General features: G+C 37.2%; 1 long non-coding RNA gene across 1 annotated transcript in view; it reads left to right on the top strand.

The window, feature by feature from the left end:
* Positions 1–430: 430 nt before the first annotated feature.
* LOC118760896 overlaps positions 431–7,711 on the top strand; it is a 7,732-nt gene continuing 451 nt past the window's right edge. The window contains exons 1-2 of the long non-coding RNA XR_004997024.1: positions 431–445; positions 5,046–5,061. This is a non-coding gene — a long non-coding RNA (uncharacterized LOC118760896). The remainder of the gene's footprint in view (positions 446–5,045; positions 5,062–7,711) is intronic.

The following is a 7,711-nucleotide window of genomic DNA, read 5'->3' as shown; positions in this document are numbered from 1 at the left end:
TGGTATTGGTAATGGCGGTTTTGGTAGTGGTGGTGGTGGTGATGGTGGTATTGGTAGTGGTGGTAGTGGTGGTGGCGGTGCTGGTGGTTGTGTCGGCGGTGGTGGGGCGGTGCTGGTGGTCTTAATGGTGCAATTATTTATTACTATTCTGCTAACCTCATCAACCCACAAACTCATTAACGTTTCACCATCAACAAGCCTTCTTCTTCTTCTTCTTCTTCTTATTATTATTATTATTATTATTATTATTATTATTATTATTATTATTATTATTATTATTATTATCATTATTATTATTATTATCATCATCATCATCATCATCATCATCATCACCATCATTATTATTATTATTATTATTACTATTATTTTATTATTATTATTATTATTATTATAATTATATTATTATTATTATTATTATTATTTTATTATTTTATTATTATTATTAGTATTATTATTATTATTATTATTATTATTATTATTATCATCATCTCATCATCATTATTATTACATTATTTATTATTATAATTATTATAATTATTATTATTATTATTTATTATTATTATTATTATTGAGTGAGAGAGCAGTGCATGCCATCAAAGTGACACTGGAGTTAAATATACGAAGCCCAATATACCCATCATGACTACCCGTCTGATAAGGGTACACCAGGCACATGCATCACAACCATATGTGCGCGACATGGTGATCTCATATCAAGATAAACAGCGCATGACCTTGCAGGTGGGGCCCAGTTAGAATTTTCTTCAGGTTGAGTAGCCCATCCCGCTCAAAAGGTCCCTGAATAAGGGTTGTTTAAGGATGTTGAAAGAACCACCCATGTTTCCAGAGGTGAATTATTCAAACCCCAAAGAATTCCTTTCAACACACGGTTATGATGCTCCCCCACTACTTCTGCTCGTGATCAGAGATGCACATATCGTCAGCCACTAAGGGACATGCTCAAGTAGTTAAGGTCAAACAACTGACAAGCAAATCTGTGGTATTGAGCAGAATATTTGCTGTAGCCCATCTTTTATACCAAGACAAAACAATGCACATGATAACACTTCCAATCAGTTAAGATCAGAAGCCATGAGAGCCACTGCCTGGTACTGCATCATTATTATTATTATAAATATCTGTAATTATTAAACAAAAACAATTATTAACCCCCGGTACATGTGTGGAACCAAAAACGTTTTTTCTTCACTTCTTCCACATCTGCAAAACGTTTTCCTTTTAGGATATTTTTCGTTTGGGGGGAACAAAAATAAAGTCGCAGGGAACAGGAACAAGAAGAAAGGGAGAGTGAGCAAGAGGGATCCCTCATTCAGATGTGACTGCTTCTTGATCTCCCGTAAGCAAGCGAGGCACAAATATTGCCCCAACTCTTTTCATTCGCAACTCTTCGCTCAAACTTCGTTGGCAGAAACTCCAGGACACACCAATCATGTCAACAAGTTCGTCAGTTGTTCGATGAGGGTCCTCCGGGTTCTGTTCATGAATTTTCGGGATGTTTTCATTCGTGTGGGAGGTCGAACGAGGTCGGTCTTCAAGCGACACACGACCATTCCTAAAAGAGCCATTTCTAAGCTAGATCCAAGGCCTCCTCATTAGAATTTCAACAACAGAATATTTTTGTATGTATGCATGTCATTATTCAGTTTATTTCAAGATTTCTTGCTCATAGAGAAAGAACCGGTTTCTAACCTAGATCCAAGGTTCCTTCTTTGGAATTTCCTCATCAACAACAGGGTATGTATGTATGTATGTATGTATGTATGTATGTATGTATGTATGTATGTATGTATCTCTGTATGTATGTATGTATGTATGTATGTATGTATGTATGTATGTATGTATGCATGCATACATGCATGTATGTATGTATGTATGTATGTATGTATGCATGTATCTATGTGTGTGTGTGTATGTATGTATGTATGTATGTATGTATGTGCATAGTAATCACTCACTATGTCGCTGTTCACCTATCGCGCCTCCAGTACATCGCGGATTTTTCTGATTAGTATATGTAAATTTATATCGCGGACTCCTAGTATATCGAGGGTTTCTGCGGCCGATAGGTATTTATATTTTTTTAGTTTCTAACTGTTTCTGTGATAAAATAATCATCTTCACACTTAACATTAATAAATAAAATACATTAATTAAAATATATTAAAAGAAAATACGTAATGTACCGAAGAGGGGTAAACAAAGAATCGCACATACTTTATGGAAAACCAAACCCGGGAGGCGAGTCTGTGGTGTTGTTTTGCATTTTTGTGTAGAATTGTGAATTTATTTCAAGCCCTACGATGTCGCCTGAACGTTCTGCACATTCTAAGGCTTCTGGCTGTGAACCAAGTGCCAGAGGAAGATGCTTTCTATAGCAGAGAAGGTGAGACTCCTCGACATGCTTAAGAAAGGATGAAGGTTGCGGGTGTAGTCCGCCATTACGGCATCAATGAATCTACCGTTCGCTACATCAAGAAGGATGAAAGATATGTAAGGGTGACGGCAAAAGTGACTTTTAAGAAGATAGCGAAACGGGTGGTAAGAAGAACAAGAGGATCCAGGGGCGGCCTATCACTAGAACGCCTCACATCTCTAGCAAAAACGGGAAAAGAACTTCAGAAAATGGCGGAAGATTGTGACCCCCGGATGATTCGTGCGTTGCAGTTCAGAAATGCAATCGACGGAGCCATAGAAGTTTATAAAAACCTCCTTACACAGAAGAAAAGACAGCGCCAGTAACTGCCCATCACTAAGTTCCTCACCCACAAAAAAAAAAAGAAGACACAAGTACTCCTAAGAGTGTAGGGAGAGTTTATAGAAGATTAAATATATAGAAATAATGAAATAAATATATATACAAATTGTAAAAATAACATATATATATTTATATACATTTTATATATGTATAAAATTTAAATGGTATATATATATATATATATATTATAATTCTGAAATGCGAAAAGTTTGTTTATTTGTCTGGTTTTGGCATTGAGAATGGGTTAAAGGCCACTAGATCCCGTCTGATTGACTCCAAAATTTACAGGGACATGTAAAATGAGGTGAGGATGCGAGTGGGCTAGGTTATAAAGGTGTCGTTGCTAGGGCCAAAAACGCACTATGACAAGTCTACTCTCATTCTTTTATGTATCTGTCTTCCTCCATCACTCACTCTCTTTCCTCCCTTCCCATCATTTTCTATCTATAACGTCGTTTCACAGCGTCTATTATCTTTCCCTCGCCGCCATCGCATTCTATTGTCTGCCTGTATTCCTCCATCTCTCTCTCTCTCCTCCCTTCCTTTCACTCTCTCTATAACGTCATTTGATAGCGTCTACTATCTTTCCTTCGCCAGCGCTGTCACTCTCTCTCTCTCTCTCTCTCTCTCTCTCTCTCTCTACGTATGTCTGCATTCATAAAGAGAATTATCATTGCCACCACCACCATAAAATCATGAGAACAAATATTATGAATCAGATATTTACAAATATTATGAATCAGATGGTTACCGCCCGTTGACGAGGGACAACAATCCCGAAACTAGTTCGAGCGTATCACTCAGGCTTGCGAGGAAGGGATGGCCTCCCTTTGCAAATACTCCAAGGACACTGATATTGTGTCTAAAGCCAGCTTAAGACGAAGATCTCTTGGGGCTATAAAGCTACAGTAACACCCCCTCCCCAATGTGGTTAGCCATGATAAGATGGCTTCTATACTTTACATTATCGAGCGATTACTGTTTCAATCTCATTCTGAGATTTAATTATGCTTACTGTTCGTTTTTCGACATCAGTGGCAGACGCCATTAGAAAAACTTATATATAATTTGCAAAGAAGCCTTCACTTTCATCGCTACCTGGTGGTTACCGCCCGTTGACGAGGGACAACAATCCCGAAACTAGTTCGAGCGTATCACTCAGGCTTGCGAGGAAGGGATGGCCTCCCTTTGCAAATACTCCAAGGACACTGATATTGTGTCTAAAGCCAGCTTGAGATGAAGATCTCTTGGGGCTATAAAGCTACAGTAACACCCCTCCCCAATGTGGTTAGCCATGATAAGATGGTTTCTATACTTTACATTATATATATATATATATATATATATATATAATGCGTATATAAGTACATATATATATATTTAATGCGTAGATATATATAATATATTATATATATATATATATATATATATATATGTGCATTATGTGGTTGGTTGAGCTGAAAATATGCACACCTATGTTAAAAGTGCTGGCGAATTTGCATGACAACTATCTTTTTCCTCAAATGAAAGGTGCGACCTCTAGGACAAAATTCATCATCTTATAAAATGTGGCCCGAGTAGACCCGAATGAAATCGGGTTATATTAACCAAAACGTGAAAAGAGGTCTAAATGGGGCTTGAAGGGGATTAAAATTTACAGAAGCGGGTATTTAGGAATTCTCTGTTACATCAAACTAAAAAATTTGTGCCAGCTTTTAAATCATCAATGTGTTGCCGTCCATGATGAAGAAGTTTTGAATGCTTGCTATGGTGAGTCTACTGTCGTGAGAAAAAATCACTTCAAAACTTGGTGTTTAGGAATTTTCTTTTACATCAAGTTCAAAGTTTTACGCCAGCCGTTAAACTGCCACTACGTTGCTGTCCGTCGTTAAGAAATGCCAGCCATGGTGACTCTACTATCCTCAGATTCTATCCCCTCAAACTTTGGTTTCCAATGTTTTTATTCAGCTCGCAAGTTCGTCTGTCCCTATAAAATGTTAGTGTTTTGCTGTCTGCCTTGAAGCAGACCTTTCCGTTGTCACTGCCTGATATTTATGATTGAAATTTCAAAATATTTTATTTCTCAACTTACTCAAGATCTTTTGTTGTTTATAAATGGGAGAGAGATAGAAAAAGATAGAGAGTAAGAAAAAGCAAGGGGGAGTCCGAGAGAAGTGAAGAGTAAGCGAGTGGGAAAGTGAGAGAGAAAGGAGAGAGAAACAAAGAGGGAGAATGTGGTGATAAAAAGCAGAAAGGAAGCAACAGAAAGTTAAGCTGGCAGAAACGTTAGCACGCCGGGCGAAATGCGTTGCCGTATTTCGTCTGCCGTTACGTTCCGAGTTCAAATTCCGCCGAGGTCGACTTTGCCTTTCATCCTTCCGGGGTCGATAAATTAAGTACCAGTTATGCACTGGGGTCGATGTAATCGACTTAATCCGTTTGTCTGTCCTTGTTTGTCTCCTCTGTGTTTAGCCCCTTGTGGGTAGTAAAGAAATATATATATATATATATATATATACATATATATATATATATATATATATATATATATATATATATATATATATATATATATATATATATACAAGTACAAATATATATATATATACATACATATATATATATATATATATATATATATATATATATATACATACATATATATAATATATATATATTACATACATATATATAATATATATATATATATATATATATATATATATATATAATATATATATATATATATATACATACATATATATATATATATATATATCACGTCACGTGATCACGTGACCGACTAGTCCATCAGATGTAGTTACACATCGCTGGTCACAATGCGTTCGCATTGTTTTAGCCTTCGAATGACGCCACCCCGCTGGCTAAGCGAGCAGGCCATTTAAAAATATATATATATATATATATATATATATATATATATATATGAAAGAAGGTTTGAAAATGCATTTTGAAAGATGTTTATTCACTTGAAAAAGATTGTCAAAAGTAACATGTAAAAGCTTTGTTGTGTTAGGTACTGGTTGTCACAAAATATTACAATACATATATACATTCTTTGATAATAATAAGAACATCAATATTAGCGGTTGGGAGGCAGTTGCCGGCAACCGTGGAGAATGGCGACGTACCGTAAAAGAGGGAATACAAAGGAGTGACAGAGAGAGAGAGAGGAGAAATGGAAAGAAAGGAAGAGACGTAAACAAGAGACTATGGCACTACAACCAGCCAGGAACAGTCTTCGCTACATTTGCGGTACCTGCCAGAGGGAGAGTTTGTCCAGGATAGGACTACACAGCCACAGCAGGAAATGTATCAGGACATGAAATATAAAAGCCGGACTAGACTACTTCATGCGCAACTCCATTGTCTCCCGAGACAGAAAGGATGCCAACCAATAATAAGAACATGTTAAAAACAATTTACAAGGAAAAATCTTGGGAAAATATTAAAAAATTAAAAAGTTCATTAAAATATTAGGCATAAAAGATTCCAATACATATATACGTTCTTTGATAATAATAAGAAAATGTTAAAAACAGTTTATATATAAATATATAGATATAGGCGCAGGAGTGGCTGTGTGGTAAGTAACTTGCTAACCAACCACATGGTTCCGGGTTCAGTCCCACTGCGTGGCATCTTGGGCAAGTGTCTTCTACTATAGCCCCGGGCCGACCAATGCCTTGTGAGTGGATTTGGTAGACGGAAACTGAAAGAAGCCTGTCGTATATATGTATATATATATATGTGTGTGTTTGTGTGTCTGTGTTTGTTCCCCTAGCATTGCTTGACAACCGATGCTGGTGTGTTTACGTCCCCGTTACTTAGCGGTTCGGCATAAGAGACCGATAGAATAAGTACTGGGCTTACAAAAAGAATAAGTCCCGGGGTCGAGTTGCTCGACTAAAGGCGGTGCTCCAGCATGGCCGCAGTCAAATGACTGAAACAAGTAAATGAGTAAATGAGTAAATATCTACTTTGCAGATTTCCACCTATCGCGGGTTTTGGGACATAACACCCGCGATAGTGGAGGTATTACTGTACACACACACACACACATCTATAATTAATTGTGAATATGTGTATGGGCGTGTATGTATATCACATACAAACAAACTCCTTGGTTATAAATGACAATCAAAACAACAAATCATTATCTTACTGTTGACATTAGTATTAACTGCAGAAGCTGTTAAGGCAGCCATCTTAAGTTTTTCTTTTGTTTTCTCGACATCTGTTCTGAAGTGAAAGACAGTCCAAGCAGAAATCTCACGTACTTCTAAATACATTGTGACATTGATAAATATTTACAATATCGATCATTTAACTCTTCGCATTTTAGCTGAATATTAACGAAAATAGGCTTGAATTAATGCTGATATCAAAGTCCCTTAGTCTGTCCTTGTTTGTCCCTTCTATGTTTAGCCCCTTGTGGGCAATAAAGAAATAGGTATTTCGTCTGCTGTTACGTTTTGAGTTCAAATTCCGCCGAGGTCGACTTTGCCTTTCATCCTTTCAGGGTCGATAAATTAAGTACCCGTTACGCACTGGGGTCGATGTAATCGACTTAATCCGTTTGTCTGTCCTTAAAGAAATAGGTATTTCGCCTGTCGCTGCGTTCTGAGTTCAAATTCCGCCGAGGTCGACTCTGCCTTTCATCCTTTCGGGGTCGATAAATTAAGTACCGGTTGCGTTCTAGGGCCGATGTAATCGACTTGTCACCTTCACCAAAAATTTCGGGCCTTGTACCTTTAGTTGAAAGGATTATTATGATTATTAATGGTAGCACACTGGACAAAATGCTTAGCAGCATTTCGTCTGCCTTGACGTTCTGAGTTCAAATTCCACAGAGGTCACCTTTCCCTTCCACCCTTACGGGATCGATAAAATGAGTAGCAGTTGAGCCATGGT

Source organism: Octopus sinensis, unplaced genomic scaffold (assembly GCF_006345805.1).
Source record: "Octopus sinensis unplaced genomic scaffold, ASM634580v1 Contig01402, whole genome shotgun sequence".
Classification (NCBI taxonomy): Eukaryota; Metazoa; Mollusca; class Cephalopoda; order Octopoda; family Octopodidae; genus Octopus; species Octopus sinensis.
This window is presented reverse-complemented; position numbering and strand designations above follow the sequence as displayed.